The 16,022-nt window shown below is 55.7% G+C and overlaps 1 non-coding gene across 1 annotated transcript; it reads left to right on the top strand.

The window, feature by feature from the left end:
- Nucleotides 1-365: 365 nt before the first annotated feature.
- TRNAK-CUU (transfer RNA lysine (anticodon CUU)) lies at nt 366-438 on the top strand. Its single transcript has one exon. It is a non-coding gene; the product is annotated as a tRNA-Lys (tRNA).
- Nucleotides 439-16,022: the final 15,584 nt, after the last annotated feature.

The raw sequence follows: 16,022 nt of genomic DNA, 5'->3' as shown, positions 1-16,022 counted from the left end.
ACAGGCAATTTCCCACGGAAAACTCTCTTCAGCTGCGTGTTCTCTCTGTATGAAAAAGAAACGTGTTCGACTGCCTGCACCGGCTCTGCGCTGGGGGAAACGGTGTCAGCGTTAATTTGTTGTGCAGAAATGGCCGTAGGTGTGTGAGGTGTTCGGGAGAGCTCGCAGCAGCAGTGAGAGGCTTGGCCAAGATTCACTCCAACCATCTGTTTTCTTTGCATCTCACCTCCGGCAGCCCAAAGAACAAAGACTGGAGTCTGGCCCTTGTGAGCACTTTGCCACACACATTTGACTTAGACCCACCTGACATGCACATTTGACTCCTTCTCCTCTGTGATAGGACATGAAAAACTTCTATACTTGTAGCCTGGCTAGCTCAGTTGGTAGAGCATGAGACTCTTAATCTCAGGGTCATGGGTTCAAGCTCCATGCTGGGTGCTTCCCTTCTTGCACTAATGCTCTCAGCTGATTCAGCAATTCTCTACCAGCTGTCGCTGACCTCCTGGTCTAAGGCTGGAAATGTGTGTTCTTGTTCTGGTCTCTTCTATAAACTGGTAATTCATCATCTTCAGAGAGTGGAAGAGGATTTTCTTCTCTTCGTCTCTATTCCCACCTGCACAAGGAGAAGAGAGGAAATCCTCTCCCCAGCTGAGTGTCCCTCTTCAGTGCTCTGTAGCTTCGCATCTTTCTGCATTGGCTCCAGGTGGGCACTGGGTGTACAAATCAGCTCCAACTATCCAGGGGATGGTGAGGAAATGAGGAGCTCTTGTTATTCACTTCCATAAGGACAAGAGATTGCGGGTTCAAAAGTGTGATGGGAAAAGTGTTATTGGACAGGGGCAGTGATGGTTTGTGTTCAATGGAGGGATGGAGATTTCTGCTTGGAATGTTCTGATTCTTCACTCCTGCCGCCCATCTCGCCAGGGCAGTGGAAAGGTGAGTGTCAGTCACTAGATGGCTCTCACATGGAAAGGGCACATGGGGCAATTTGCAGTTATTTGGAAAGAACACAAAAGGTGCGTCTACACGAGAAAGCGAGATGGAAGTAGCAAGCACAGCTTCGAAATAGCATGTGCCACATCTCCACGTGAGACACGCGACTTCAAAGCTGCAACAGATGTTAGCCAGTGTGATGTCAAAACTGCAGCTCCTATCAGAAGATGGGAACAGAGCCCTACGTCGACATCTGACATCGAAGTAGGACATGTGTAGACATTCCACGTCCCTCTACTTCGAAATAGTGGGGTCCGCAATGGCAGCAGTCGGCTGTTAGGAGCACTTCCTGGACTGACTCTGAGCTCCGTGACCTCTGGGGCTCTGAGTGAGGAGAAGGTGCTCCACGTAATGGGGAACAAGCAGCAGAACGCAGACGTGTTCCCCAGCTGGCCAAGAGCCTGACCACCCGCGGTCACCCTGCCCACACTCCTCACCGTATCAGGAGTCAGGTCAAGGAGTTGCAGCAGGGTTACGCCTGGGCGCAGGACTCGGCCAGCTGGTGTGGGGCTGTTCCCACCACTTGCCCCTATTACTGCGAGCTCATCGCCATCCTGGGCCCCAGCGACACCTCCTCTCCCCGGCCTTCCTTGGCGCCATGGCTGAGGAGACCCAGCAGGACGTGGAGCCTGAGTCTGGACCGGAGCCCAGCCCCGCACCCCCAGGGCCAGAGCAGGAGCCAGTCACCCACCGTCCAAGTGGTCCAACAATGAGGCTGAGCTTGTGCTGGACATCCCCTCCTACGGCTCCAGCCAGGCACCTGCCCAACGGGCGTTCCCTGACCACGGCGCTGGACTGTCAGGCACGTACCCCACAGGGCACACACCCCCCAGGGCATGACCCTGGCACGCCTGGGCCTGGCAGACGACAGCCCACGGATTAGGCCACGGCCACCAGTGCCCATCAGCACCCACACCCTTGGGCAGGCCCATGCGCTCCGTCCCCCCATGTAAATAGTTAGTGTATCTCGTTTCCCCCATGTCCATACTGAGTTATGATGGTGTTTGTTATGTTCCACACTCAGAGGTGAGCTTTTTGGTTGTTTAACAAGGAATCAGTTTTATTTTCACACACACCCGTGTTACGTGTGGGTACAGTGAGTGGGTGGTGGGGATGGTCAGTGGGTGCTGGGGCTGTTGTGTGGGTGATGGGGACAGTGAGGGGGTGGTGGGGGTTGTCAGTGTGTGGTGGGGGCGGTGTGTGGGTGATGGGGACAGTGAGCGGGTGGTGGGGAATGTCAGTGGGTGGTGGGGGCGGTGTGCAGGCCGTGGTGTGAGTGTGCAGGGGGTGCACCAGGGGTGGCCTGGGTGGGGCTCACTGGGACCAACCCAGTCAAAGTACTCCCATAGGGCCTCCCAGACATGGACCCACTCTTGGTGGGCCTGATGGCTCCGGGCAGCAGCCCAGCTCACCTGTCCTCCTTCGGGCACCCAGAGGTGCAGCTGCTGGTACTGACACATCCGTGGGATGGCTCTAATGCCACAGAGCACTTCAGGACAGCTGAAGAAGAAGGAGGACCATGACTACATGTGTCCAGAGGACTTCCATAAAGAGCCCCCCCGCCTGGCTTCTCCCCTCCACCAAACCCACCCCAAAAGCAGCCTGCACGCTGAGGCCAGCATCATAAGGTGGTACAAAATCAGCCAGTCTCCAAGTGGGGCCTCTTTACTGCAGGGCTCCTTTTAGCAGTGGGGCAGGAGATATGTCCCAAAGAGGCATCCCCAGCTGCTGAGAAGCACAGAAGAACTCAGGGCTTGCCCAGGGTGGCACAGTTGAATGGAGACCTGCCCCAGGGCCTGTAGCTGGTGCTGTGGAAGGACCTGTTGCAGTTGGGGCAGAGAAACATTCTTTTCCCTGGGCAAGTATCTGCTCTTTTCCCAGCTGTGCACTGCCCAGCCCAGCCCAGGAGCTGGGAGAGACCAGAGCCCCTGATTCAGCCTTGGGAACAGGCCCTTCCTCAGAGGCAGCTGCCCATGTCGCTGGCTGCAGCTGAACCAGGGCTGCCCCCACCTGGCCCCCATGTCTGGCTGGGTACTGCACCCCTGCACCCTGGCAGTGTTTGGGTCTCTGCTCTCCCTGGGCAGCAGCACTGCAGGGGACTGAGGTGAACACAGCACTGTTGGGCTCACACTGGAGACAGCCTGGGGTCTGTGAGGCAAATGAAATCATCCCACCCCTTGCGGCCAGAGCTCAGCTCAGCCTCACACAGATGGCCTGTGCTTGGAGTCTGCCCAGCACAGGAGCTGGGAGGCGGCAGGCTCAGCTGTAGTGGAAGTGGCATCACACACTAGCCTGGAACTCAACACAGCTCAGCCGGCTGGTGACTGGAAAGGTTCGATAAGAGCTGGATTTGCACACGTGCATTCAGAGAACAATGGATTAGCCGTCCGCTGCCTTCACCCCCAGCCACCTCACCCAACATGCCTGCAACCTTTTTGTATGGCCCAACTTCACCCTGCCAGGAACCTTTCTGCCACTCGCTGGCTGGCCGGCCGGGGACACAGGAGGGGCAGGTTTGACCCAACAGGGCTACGCTCACTCCTGCCCCTGCAGTGCTGCTTCCTGGGGTGAGCAGGGCCTGTCCCCAAGGCTGGCTCAGGGGCTCTGGACTCTCCCAGCAGCTGGGCCGGGCTGTGCACAGCTAGGAAGGGAGCAGACGCTTGCCCAGGGGGTAGGAATGTCACACTCCCCTCTCTCTGCTGCTCACAGCAATAGATCAGTCTGCAGCACCAGCCACAGGGCCCACCGCAGATCTCCCTGTGGCCCTCCCGCCCTGGAGCCTGTGGGCCCCCTGCTCAGTGGTGCCCAGAGAATGGCCATTGAACATTCCTTTTTCTCCTGCTGCCTGGTTCGGAGCTGGGCGCTTGCCCCTGGCACAAGAGCACAGGCAGAACATGGCCCATGGGCGCCTTAAATGCTGTGTGGGGAGCTCCTGAGAAAGCGCCAGTGGGGAGCACCTGGGGCTGGGCACAGAGAGAGGAGACAAACCCCGGGGGTGGGAGAAAGTGCCTGGGGCGCAGAGACACACACAGCGCCTGGAGCCCAAAGCTCGGCCCCACTCGCTCCTCCTGCTCCCAGGGACTCGGCCAGAGCAGCAGCTGCAGCTTTTGGGGGTGTAATGGCCTGAACGCCCAGCAATCCCCCTTCCCCTGGCGGTGGGTCTGTGCACACCCGAGCCCTCCCTCCCCGGGGGGGAACAACTCGTCTGCAGTGTGGGGTGTCCCTCCCAGCTCCCTCACTGCCTGAAGCCCAGGGGTTAGTGATTGTCCCCTGGACTCCCCTCAGCCTGTCAGACCCACACACTGTCAGGCCAGGCAGCCCTTGCTGTGTCCTGCTCTGACCTCCTGCCCATGGCCGGTCCCAGGGCTTCACCCCCCTGTAGCTCAGGGGGACCTGTCACTGGTCACTTGTACCCCCCAGCACCCACTCCCACTGCACCCACCGTCAAACGCGGGAGGAGGAGGAGGGGCAGAGACGGGGCAGGGAAGGGGCAGAGCAAGGCAGGAGGGGACGGGGCTGGAGGCAGAGGAGCAGCTGTTCCAGCCCTTCCCAGGGCTGTGGTGCATGTGGCCAGTGCTGCCCCGATCCCCCTTCACCAGTTGCCTCTGTGCGGTGGAATGGAAAACCCTGAGACAAGGACCTGGGCAAGGTCTGCACCAAAGCTCCCTGTTCCCCGGCTGTGGTGCCCGGCCCTGGGAGCTGCACAGCCCACCCATGGCCATGCTCTGCTCTGCTGCAATTCCTGCCCAGCGGTATCAGTGAGGGAAAAACCTGCACGTAAGGGCAGGGACACAGTTTCTGGGCACTGGCAGCAACACATCTGCTGGGCGCTGCTGCCCAGAGCAGGGTGGGTATTCTCGGCCCACCTAGAGCTGCAGCTGGGGACCAGGGTTGGGGTCCTCTACTCAGCCCAATGCTGCATCCAGGAAGCCAGGCTGGGTGAGGGTCTTGCCCTGCTCTGCCTCCCTGGTGCTGCAGCTGGGGAGTGTACAGCCCCCTTCTCCCATGGCACATGGCATTTCATGTCAGAGGGCACCAGAGCTGGTCCCTGGGAATGCCACGGAGGGAAACGCTTCCAGCCCTGGAGTGCGTGGTGAGCACTGCCCCTATAACTGAGAGACAAGGGAAGCACATCTAGCCCGAAGTGGCTAAGAATGGGGTCAGGGAGCAGGTGGTTGTATATGGGACTGTTGAGGGGCAGGGGAGAGGTAGGGGGGTTTATGGGGTGCTGGGGAGCAAGGGACAGGTGTGAGATCTGTGGGGTGGTGGGGGGCAGGGGGAGGTGAAGGGTTCTGGGGGGCTGGGTGACAGGGGACAGGTGGGGGGGTCTATGGGGCAGTGGGGGTGGCCAGGCCCATCTCTCCACCATGGCCCCCAAAGCCAAGGGATGTCAGCACCCCTGGGCTGGGACCAGGTGGGGGGGACATGAGGGACAGAAACTTGGGGGGGAGTCCCAGGCCCGATCCCTACCCTAATCCAGGCAGGTATGTGCGGCTCAGATCCAGCCCTGGTACTGCCCATGCCTGGCCTGGACCAGATCCCTGCACACCACTGCACACCCCACATAGAGCAGCCTCTTCCTGCCCCGTGAGCCCCCGAGCCATGGCCAGCAGCCTGCTGTGGGGGGCGCCTGCAGCCTGGCAGCCCGTGGTGCAGAGTGGCGAGACCTGGCAAGGAGGGGCTGGGACTAGCAGTGGGGCAGGGGCTGGCCTGGGGGTCAGAGCCAGGCTGTGAGCTGGGGGTGCTGGGGACTGGGTGTGTGCCAGGGTGAGCGCCACCCGGGTGCTTTGCATTTCAGGGGAGGGGCAGAAGGACCCAGCTGACATTCTGGGGTGCACTGGTTATCCAGCTGTCTCGCCTGCAAATGTTCCCCAGCTAAAAACAGGAAGAAACACAATATCTCCTTCTATCCTGGCAGGTGTTGCTGCTTCTCTGGCTGGCCGGTGCCCCAGCATTCCCTGCCCCTCTGAGTGCTGACCAGCAGACAGCCTGGAGAGCCTTTCCGGGAGGAAGGGAACACGTTTGGAGTTAAGGAAACAAAAACAGCAGGCAGCAGACTTGGGCAGGTAGCCTGTCCTCTCCTCCCTGGCTGCTATGGGCAGAGGGGCAAGGAGGGAAAGGAAACAGGCCAAGTGCCTGGCAGGGAGCAAACTAGAGCCCTGATGGGAGGAGACTCCAGCATGCACAGGGGCGTGGATGGCAGCCGTTGGGAACGGCCTTTGACCACCTCCTTCCTTCCCGTCACTCATGTGGAAGTATAACATTGTATAAGTATAACGTTGTATAAGGGGACATGCTGGATACATTGTATATGAGAGGGACATGCCAAAACATGTTACAAAGTATCTGAGGGAGCACACGTAGGGACAGTTAGCTTTTGAATGGAGAAGCAATTAAGATGGAGCCAGCCTGTCTAAGCAGCAGGCATCAGAATGGAAGGTGTGAAGAGCAATTAGTTAAGTTAACTGGAAGCTGTTAAAGGAGATTGTTAAGGGTGGCAGGTAATTGAAGATACGTGACTGGTCTCAGGGATCTCGAAGGGTGGTGACTAAAATATTTTTCTTCTTTTGTCTGTAACTTGTCTGTAACTTGTTCTCCAAAAAAACTGTATAAATTAAGAGACACAAGCCCCACTCGGGGGGCTCACTTCTAAATGTATTAGCAGAGCGGCTTTGCTAATAAAACAGAGTGGTCTGATAAATTGTGAGTCTGAGTCAAACTTTGACACTCAGCTACTTCCTTCACCCTGGGACTGAGAAGGACCAGGCCCTCCACGCAGCCTAGCCAGTCCTTCCCCAATGGCCAGAGAGGGTGTTGATCAGAGGGTTCTCCTCTGTGCCCCATTGCATTGACCCCATGACCCAAATTCTTGATGCCCAGGTACACCTCATGACAGGCAGGCTCTCCAGCCCACGTGGCAGATGAAGGCTTCATAGTCACTACCTCAGCCTGAGGTAGAGGCTTCTTAGTGGACCCGGGCCAGGTGACGCTCAGAGATCCCTGGAGCCAGCCTCCCAAAGCTGAGAGACAGTCACCCTCAGCCCACACTGCACGGCACTCCTCACACAGGAAGGAGCAGCAGGAGAACTCTCCCAAGGGCCCTCAACAGCAGCTCCATTGGCTTTCTCTGCTCCTCATTTCCTTGCCCGGCCTTCTGGCCTCAAGGGCTCCCTCTGTAGGAAGTGGGGAAGTCATAGAAACAGGAATCCAGTACCTCAGCCAAACGTGCACGGCCGCACTTTAGCAGCGACTCTTGTGGCACCTCGAGATCCCATTCAGCCCAGGTGAAGTGCCTCTGGGTATGTCTGTGCTACAAAATTAGGTTGAATAAGTTCAGGTCAATTTTGTGGTGCTGGTTGAAGTAAGAGGGAGACCAACGTTGGAGAAAAGAGAGACATTTGCAGCCTGACAATAGTGGGCTGTCGGGAGAGAGGAAAACCGACAGTGGGAGAGTATGGACATGGAACCGACTCCAGCTCACCAGCTAACATCCCACATACGCAAGCAGTTTGAGGCACCAGCCATGGAAAGTGAAGGCTCAAGAGTTTGAAGGGGAACAGTGTCAGATGGGTGTGGTGGCCACACGCTGGTTTGGGGATGGCCTAGGTGAGTGGGGTCTGCCCCACACTGGCTCTTTATGGAGGCCCTCCGGCAGTCAAGGTCCCCCCTGCATTCCCACACACTGCATTTATGTCAGTGACCCAAACCTCTCAGAGGCTGAACTGCCGTCTGTCTCGTTCATCCAACATAAGGCCTAAGCCCCGCTCCTAAATGTGCATCTGGATGGAGTAGCACAGGCCTGGGAGAGCCAGAGATTTGCAGTGAACCATCACAGCCCTCAGAGATCCCACTGAGATTTGACCTCAGATTGCAGAATTCAGAGCCCTGCTCATTACACCAGGGGACCTGCAGTTGGACTTTTCTTGGAAATCTGTGACTCTTGGCAGGCTGGTGCCCTGTGCTCCTTGCCTCCCTCCAGCTGCTTCACTTCCTGCTCCTTCTCTGCCACTCTCCTCTTCCAGACATCAACCCCAGCCCTTCTCGCTGCTGATTCCACCTGGCTGCAGGGCCACATTTCTCTGACGCCCCAGAGTGACGAGAAAGGGCCATTCTTCTTTTACAATAACCAACTGGAGACAAATAACGGAGTTGCAGAGACTGGAAAGGTCGGTGGTGATTGTCAAGGAATATCCGGCCGAGGGAGGAGATAATGGCCGTGGCTGTGAATTCACAGAGTAACTGACATCCTCTCTGCACACACATGTACAATGTGTGGAGATACCATGCAGCTGAATGTGAGACATTTGATAGACTCTGAATGATCATCCACCAAAACAAGAGCAAGCTGCAGACTTCACAAGGAACCACACAAAGGTCCCACTGAGATCTGAACTCAGATCGCAGGATTCAGAGCCCTGAGTGCTGACCATTACACCAGGGGACCTGCACTTCCAGGCCTTTCTGAGCACATGTAACTTGGCAGGCTGCGACCCTGCACTCCCTCCCACCCTCCAGCTCTGTCACCTCTCACGACACTGCTTCCTGCTCCACTTCTGCTCTCCTCACCAGACGTCCATCTCCACCCTTCCTGCTGCAGCTCCCCAGTGACTAGACAGGGTCATTTTTCTTTGAAAATAACCAGCCAGGAGAGAACTAAGGGAGAAGCAGAGACTGGAGAGGCTGGTGGTGATTGTAGAGGAGTATGTGGCTGAGGGAGGACACAATAGCCCTGGCTGGGAACTCACAGAGTAATTGACATCCTCTCTACACCCACCTTTACAAGCAAACAGATACATGGGGCTGAATGTGACACATTTGGGAAGAGCCCCTCTTAATAGAGATGAGACCCAACATTGCTCATGTCACTATCTACTGCCTGTTTAGGGATGGGTTTATGAGGTTTATGTGCATTGGCACGAGGCAAATGTTGACGGCTCAGCTCCATTTAAGGAATAGAAATCCAGAGTGTGTTTGAGGAAGGGAGATCAGTAACTACCTTTTGAGGGAAGGGTTTGGATTTGAACTAAGGGCATTTGGAGCCACCATCAAATGCTAAACCATTGATCTATCATCTCTTGCACAAATTTAGCTTTGATTCACTGATCTCGAGCTGCCTACAGGACAGGCCGTTTCCCCAGCTCCTTTCCCTTCCTGAAACCACAGCGGCTTTACAAACAGGGTTTGATTAAACTTTATTTCTCCCTGTGCATACAACAGCTTGTGCCCCGCTGACCTGGCTTCTCCCAATCAAGCTGAGTCTACACGTGCACGCTACTTCGAAGTAGCGGCACCAACTTCGAAATAGCGCCCGTCGCGTCTACACGCGTCGGGCGCTATTTCAAAGTTAACTTCGACGTTAGGCGGCGAGACGTCGAAGTCGCTAACCTCATGAGGAGATAGGAATAGCGCCCTACTTCGACGTTCAACGTCGAAGTAGGGACCGTGTAGACGATCCGCGTCCCGCAACGTCAAAATTGCTGGGTCCTCCATGGCGGCCATCAGCTGGGGGGTTGAGAGATGCTCTCTCTCCAGCCCCTGCGGGGCTCTATGGTCACCGTGGGCAGCAGCCCTTAGCCCAGGGCTTCTGGCTGCTTCTGCGGCAGCTGGGGATCTATGCTGCAGGCACAGGGTCTGCAACCAGTTGTCAGCTCTGTGTATCTTGTGTTGTTTAGTGCAACTGTGTCTGGGAGGGGCCCTTTAAGGGAGCGGCTTGCTGTTGAGTCCGCCCTGTGACCCTGTCTGCAGCTGTGCCTGGCATCCCTATTTCGATGTGTGCTACTTTGACTGTAGACGTTCCCTCGCTGCGCCTATTTCGATGTTGGGCTGAGCAACGTCGAAGTTGAACATCGACGTTGCCAGCCCTGGAGGACGTGTAGACGTTATTCATCGAAATAGACTATTTCGATGTCGCTACATCGAAATAAGCTATTTCGATGTTGGCTGCACGTGTAGACGTAGCCTCACAGAGCTACAGCCCCTCAGGGAGGCAGATTTCCGGCATATGTGGGGCAGTTCTCTCCCAGCCACGTGGAGCAACATCAGTGGTTACAAAGAAGAAGGAAACAACCTACGGAAGAACACCCACCAATTGATCAGATATTGTTGGGTTTGCCGTCAGTGGCAGTAACTCCTCTCTCTGGCACACGTGGTGATCCAGCAGCCTGGCTCCCTGAGGTGCTGGACAGTAGAGCTTCTACACTGCTAAAATGTCAGCCCTAGTGACAATATGATGTGTTGTTTTCAGCAGGAAGGTGCTGGCCTGCATTGAACGTGCCCGTACCAGTGAAATTTAACCCATGTAGAGTTTGGAGTTAAATACTTTCACAATGTCACACACCTTTTAAACTGGTCTGGCTGCACAATTTCCAACAATCCCTTTTCCAGTCATATTGTCAGAGGCATGTTCCTGCTTGGAAAGGTGGAGCGGCCTCTACATAGTAACAAAACTCTCCCTGTTGTCCAGCCATAGAGAGCCTGGCTCAGTGGTGGAACATGTGACTGCAGATGAAGCTATCCCACGTGCTCCTGTTTGGATGGTTTTCTGAATGGAAATCCATTTTCATCTCTGGCTCCAGTATGTTGAGGGGTTGCACTGGATGCTTGAAGTGGATTTAAACACTTCACACTTTACTCTGCAAATGTCCGAACACCGAGCAAACCCGTCCCTCAGCTGCCTCATTTCCCAGCTTCCGAGGCTCAGGTGTCTGTTCCCATCGATCACACAAAGGTGCAGTTTGATGCACATGCTCAGGGCTCTGCTTGCCATGGGCTGCATTGGGCAGGAGAACCAGACCCACGGCCGGGGGGCTCAGGAGTCTGATGCAGAAATTCCCTTGGTGCAGGCTGACACACCTAGGCCGTGCCACACTCAGCCAGCAGCAGCAGCAGCAGGGCCTGACTCAGGCCCAGGAACAAGCCTGTGCTCTGAGCAGTAAATAGTCACCAGGCAGGGGTCAGAGCTGGGCAGAGGGCCAGGCAGAGCCCTACCAGAGAGAGAGCTGCAGAAGGGACCAATGCAGCAGAGAAAAGCACCCAAAGAGACATAACTGCTGAGTCTTACACATTGACTCAGAGCTACCTAAGCAAGACACGAGAAAGCCAGGCTGATGCCAGCCCCACAGCCATGGGTCAGTAATGCTCAACACTGCAGTGTTTAGCTCCAGGCTTCAGACTCACCACAAACCCCTCAGGACCCCTTCCCCAAATGTACCGTCTATCCCCCATCTGACACTGTGTTCTGCTAAAGCTGCCCAGCCCTGCACTTCATTCATGGCCCTGACTTCCTCTTCCAAATCCAGCCTCCTGGTCAGAGCTGTTCCCGTTCCCTCCACAGGGAGGGGAGACGTTCAAGATGCTCTCTTGGAACGACTGCCCATGTCCCACTCTGCAGCTGAACATGAGGTTCAATGTCTTTCCCCTGGGCAAGTATCTGCTCTTTTAACAGCTGTGCACTGCCCAGTCCAGCGCAGGAGCTGGGAGAGACCAGAGCCCCTGATTCAGCCTTGGGAACAGGCCCTTCCTCAGAGGCAGCTGCCCATGTCACTGGCTGCAGCTGAACCAGGGCTGCCCCCACCTGGCCCCCATGTCTGCCTGGGTACTGCACCCCTGCACCCTGGCAGTGTTTGGGTCTCTTCTTTCCCCGGGCAGCAGCACTGCAGGGGACTGAGGTGAACACAGCACTGCTGGGCTGACACTGGAGACAGTCTGGGGTCTGTGAGGCAAATGAAATCATCCCACCCCTTGCGGCCAGAGCTCAGCTCAGCCTCACACAGATGGCCTGTGCTTGGAGTCTGCCCAGCACAGGAGCGGGGAGGCAGCAGGCTCAGCTGTAGTGGAAGTGGCATCACACACTAGCCTGGAACTCAACACAGCTCAGCCGGCTGGTGACTGGAAAGGTTCGATAAGAGCTGGATTTGCACACGTGCATTCAGAGAACAATGGATTAGCAGTCCGCTGCCTTCACCGCCCAGCCACCTCACCCAACATGCCTGGAACCTTTTTGTATGGCCCAACTTCACCCTGCCAGGAACCTTTCTGCCACTCGCTGGCCGGCCGGGGACACAGGAGGGGCAGGTTTTGCCCAACAGGGCTACGCTCACTCCTGTACCCTGCAGTGCTGCTTCCTGGGGTGAGCAGGGCCCTGTTGTGCCCTGTCCTGAGAGCAGCACAGCCCGGCCATGGTCAGTCTCTGCTCTGGGGCTGGGCCCTGCACCGGCTCTCTCCATGTGTCCCTGCTGGGTGGATACGGACCAGGGCCATGGCCGGCCATCGGCAGGGTTTGCAGCCTTTGTGTCTGCTCCTGACATGCTCTGCTCCTTTCCAGCTGCTCCGTTAGCACAGCAACTCCAGCTGGCTTGGCCCCTTCTCTGCCAGGCCAGGCTGTGAGGGAGGGGGCGGATGGGGAGCAGGCTGGGGTGGGAGGCAGGTTCAGGAGCAGGCTGGGGCTGGGAGGGAAGGTGTGGGAGAGGGCAGGGGCACTTGCCTGGCACAGCTTCTGTTGGCTGAGAGGCAAAGACAGCTCTGTGGTTCCTCGCCAGGGACATCAGTGAGGGAAAAGCCTCCAGGTACGTGCAGGGACACGGTTTCTGTGCACGAGCTGCAATGCACCTGCTGGGCTCTCCTGCTGCAGAGCAGGGTCTGGTTCAACTCCTGTCACAGGGGCGCTGGGCTTATCAGAGGGAAAGGTTATGGCAGAAAGAGACGAGCCCTTGTGGGCATAAGGGGGAGCTCGAAAAACAGAGGCATTGAGGCTTCTGTCTGGTTTTGAAGGAAGGACCTTTTGTGCGTCAGGTAAATGGAATAACGACTCCACTACAGGAGCTTGACCTGCTGCTGTGTGGTACCTTGCCCTCCCCTCATTCGCATCCTGAAGCCACTGCTTGCCCTGCCACATGCAGGTGGGGGCCCTTATAAAAACTGGGGGGAGTCCTTCACCGGCTCAGCTGCTAGAGGAGAGGGAAGCAGCTGCACTCACAACTGGGACTTTCAATTTCAGCTCTTCCAGAACTGAGGTCCTGAGTGGTTATGCAAATAAGACATGCAATATTTAAATCTGCACCTCATTTGCATTTCCTATTGGCCACTTTTCCATGCCACTTCCAAAAGGGCTAGGCAGTGTAGCCACAGGCTTCGTGTGTCAATGCTCCACAGGACTTTTTGAAAGAGCTGCAGCTTTTTTGAAAAAAAAAAAGCTCTCCAGTGCAGACATAGCTGTGGGGAAAAAGGTAGAAAAGCAGAACCAGGCTCCAGCCTAAACATTTGCAACAGGTTATCACAAAGAAATGTGTGTGTGCAGAACAGAACACGAGAATTCTTTCAACAACTTCAGAACATAGAAATGTTTAAACACCAGATTTATTCTCTCTCCTCACACGTGCTTTAAAAAAAAGTAATTCTCAGCACTATGAAATCGATATCAAAACTTTCTCAGAAGAGCTGATCACTTAGGCCGTGGCTACACTTTCTAAAGGGGGATACTAATGAGCCATTTCAACAGATGCTAATGAAGCTCTGCCATGCATATGCAGCACCTCATTAGAATAATAGTGGTCACATGCGGGGAGTTGAGTTATGGTAGTTCGGGGTGCACAGGGCAGCGGGGGGGTTACGTTTCAGTGGTTCAGGTGTGTGGGAGGCTTAAGCTTGGGGCTGCAGGGCTGGCGGGGGGGTTAAGTTTTGGCAGTTTGGGGTGCACAGGGTGGGGGGGTTACGTTTCGGTGGTTCAGGTGTATGGGATGTTTAGGTTTGGGGCTGCAGGGTTGGTGGGGGCGTTACGTTTTGGCAGTTCAGGGTGCACGGGGCAGAGGGGTGGTTACGTTTTGGTGGTTTAGGTGTGTGGGAGGTTGAGGTTTGGGGCTGCAGGGCTGGCGGCGGGGTTGAGTTTTGGCAGTTGGGGGTGCACAGGACAGCGGGGGTGTTACGTTTCGGTGGTTCAGGTGTGTGGGAGGTTTAGGTTTGGGGCCGCAGGGCTGCCGGGGGGGTTGAGTTTTGGTAATTCAGGGTGCACGGGGCAGAGGGGAGGTTATGTTTCAGTGGTTCAGGTGTGTGGGAGGTTTAGGTTTCACTGGTTAATGCACCTTAAGCAAACTCAAAATCCTGGCCCCTTGGCCCTGGCTCACCACACCTGGCCTTGTGCAGTCTTAGTTCAAGCCCTTGCACGGCTCTGGATCACCACCCACCGTGCAGCTCTGACTCACCCCCACTATGTTCAGCTCCAGCTCAATCCTCTGCAGGGCTGCATGGCCCTGGCTCAACTTCACCACCTGCAGCTTTAACCGCCCCCCAGCCTTCATGCCGCTACTCCCCTGCCACGGCCCCAGCCAACAGCCAGGCTTAATCCACTTCAGCTGCCCCCCAACCCCAGGACTTACCTTTCAAAAGGAGCTCCAGGAGCTCAGATGCTCCTGCTGCTTCCCAGGCTGCAGAAGGGGCCTTCTGCCAGGAAAACAGCCGGTTCCCGACTGACGCAAACTTCACGTTCTGTGGGGGTGCTGGGAACACAATCCTGGCACAGCTGCAGAGACTGCTGGACTTGCTTAGCCACGTGATTTAGCCAGAAACCAGCTACCTGCTGTGGGGTCTGTGGTTGTGACCCCGCCCCCTTCCAAAACACCCATCCATTAAGGACCTTGCTGCCTTGATTCTCTCCGCAAGGCCACGCTGCCCTGCAGACAGCACTTGGACTATGGACTGTGGCCGCAAGTTTACACAGCCCTGTGAAACATAAAGGGGGTTCTGAATACACCACCCCTGACAAGACCATAAATATGAAAACACTATTTACTCCATACAACACGAGAACGAGCATCACTGAATGAAATTAATAGACAACAGCTCTACCAGAACCAAAGAGGAAGCATTTTTCACACAGCTCACAGCCAACCAATGGAACTCCTCACCAGAGGAGGCTGTGAAGGTCGAGATTAGTCCAGCATTCAGTCCAGGATTCAGAAGTCAGAGGAAAGCAGAAGGGAGGAGTCATCCCAGGCTGCAGCCCACCACAACTCCCCTCCTCTGGGAACCTGCAGCAGGGGGCTGCTAATGCTGACAGATCCATGGGGGGGCTTGAAAAACACAGAGTATCAAAGGTGGGGAAAGCCCTGGCCTGCAGGCCCCCAGAGAGAGCCTCCCACCCCCCAGGACCCTGCCCCCACCAATAGAGGAGCCAGGAGCACTGAGCTGTCAGCAGCTCTGCTATGAGTCCCTGTCAGCATCATGGAAATCATCAGAATGTACATTTGGGGGTCATATCTAACATGCACCAGTCCTGTTTACTAACAGTAGCTCTAGTAAGTACAGGCCTAGTATGAGGCCTGAACCAAAGTAATGGTCAAAACTTTGCTAACAGAAAGCAAAGTGCAGCTGTAAGCAGAAGGAATGCATTGCTCACAGAAGTTGGCAAGAAGAGGGTTGATGTTGCAGAAACCTATCTACTTAGCATGTTGAAAAAAGGAACATGGTACCAGAACACCCGACCCTGGACCATTCCACAGATAAGAAAGAACAGGCCGACCCATCCCAATGACAGGGGCAGAAGGGTAATATGATGGATAGAGTTTTGTTCAAACCACCATGTACAAGGTGAGAGGCGGCACCTGATTACGTAGAAGGGTGCACCTCAATACGTCAGGAGTGAGGAGTAAGTTGTTTGTAGCTGTGAATAAGAACGTAATCTTGGGAGGCAGTCTGGGTCCGGCCGAGGGGGCAGTGGAAAGTCCTGCCACTGACTGAGCTAAGTCCATTGACCGTGGGTGCATATTTGTAGTATGCCCTGACTTAGAAATCTACAGGGAACTTCTACTGTATCCAATACAGCAACGTACCTGGCCAACGTGCCTTTGCACCTTACTAAACTCTGTGGTCAGCAGGGGTTCTCTTCAAGTCTGCTGTGTCAGCTATCTGAAGAGCCAGGGCAGCACACAGAGGGAACACATTCACACAGCCAAGTGATATCAGCATTGGAGAGAGCAGAGCACCACACTGGTGGCAACTTTGACAACAGTAGCCAACCCCAAAGATGGATGGTAACC

The sequence above is a fragment of the Carettochelys insculpta genome, chromosome 7, assembly GCF_033958435.1.
Source record: "Carettochelys insculpta isolate YL-2023 chromosome 7, ASM3395843v1, whole genome shotgun sequence".
NCBI classification, from domain to species: Eukaryota; Metazoa; Chordata; order Testudines; family Carettochelyidae; genus Carettochelys; species Carettochelys insculpta.
Note: the sequence above shows the minus strand (reverse complement) of the source record. Positions and strands in the feature narration are given on the sequence as shown.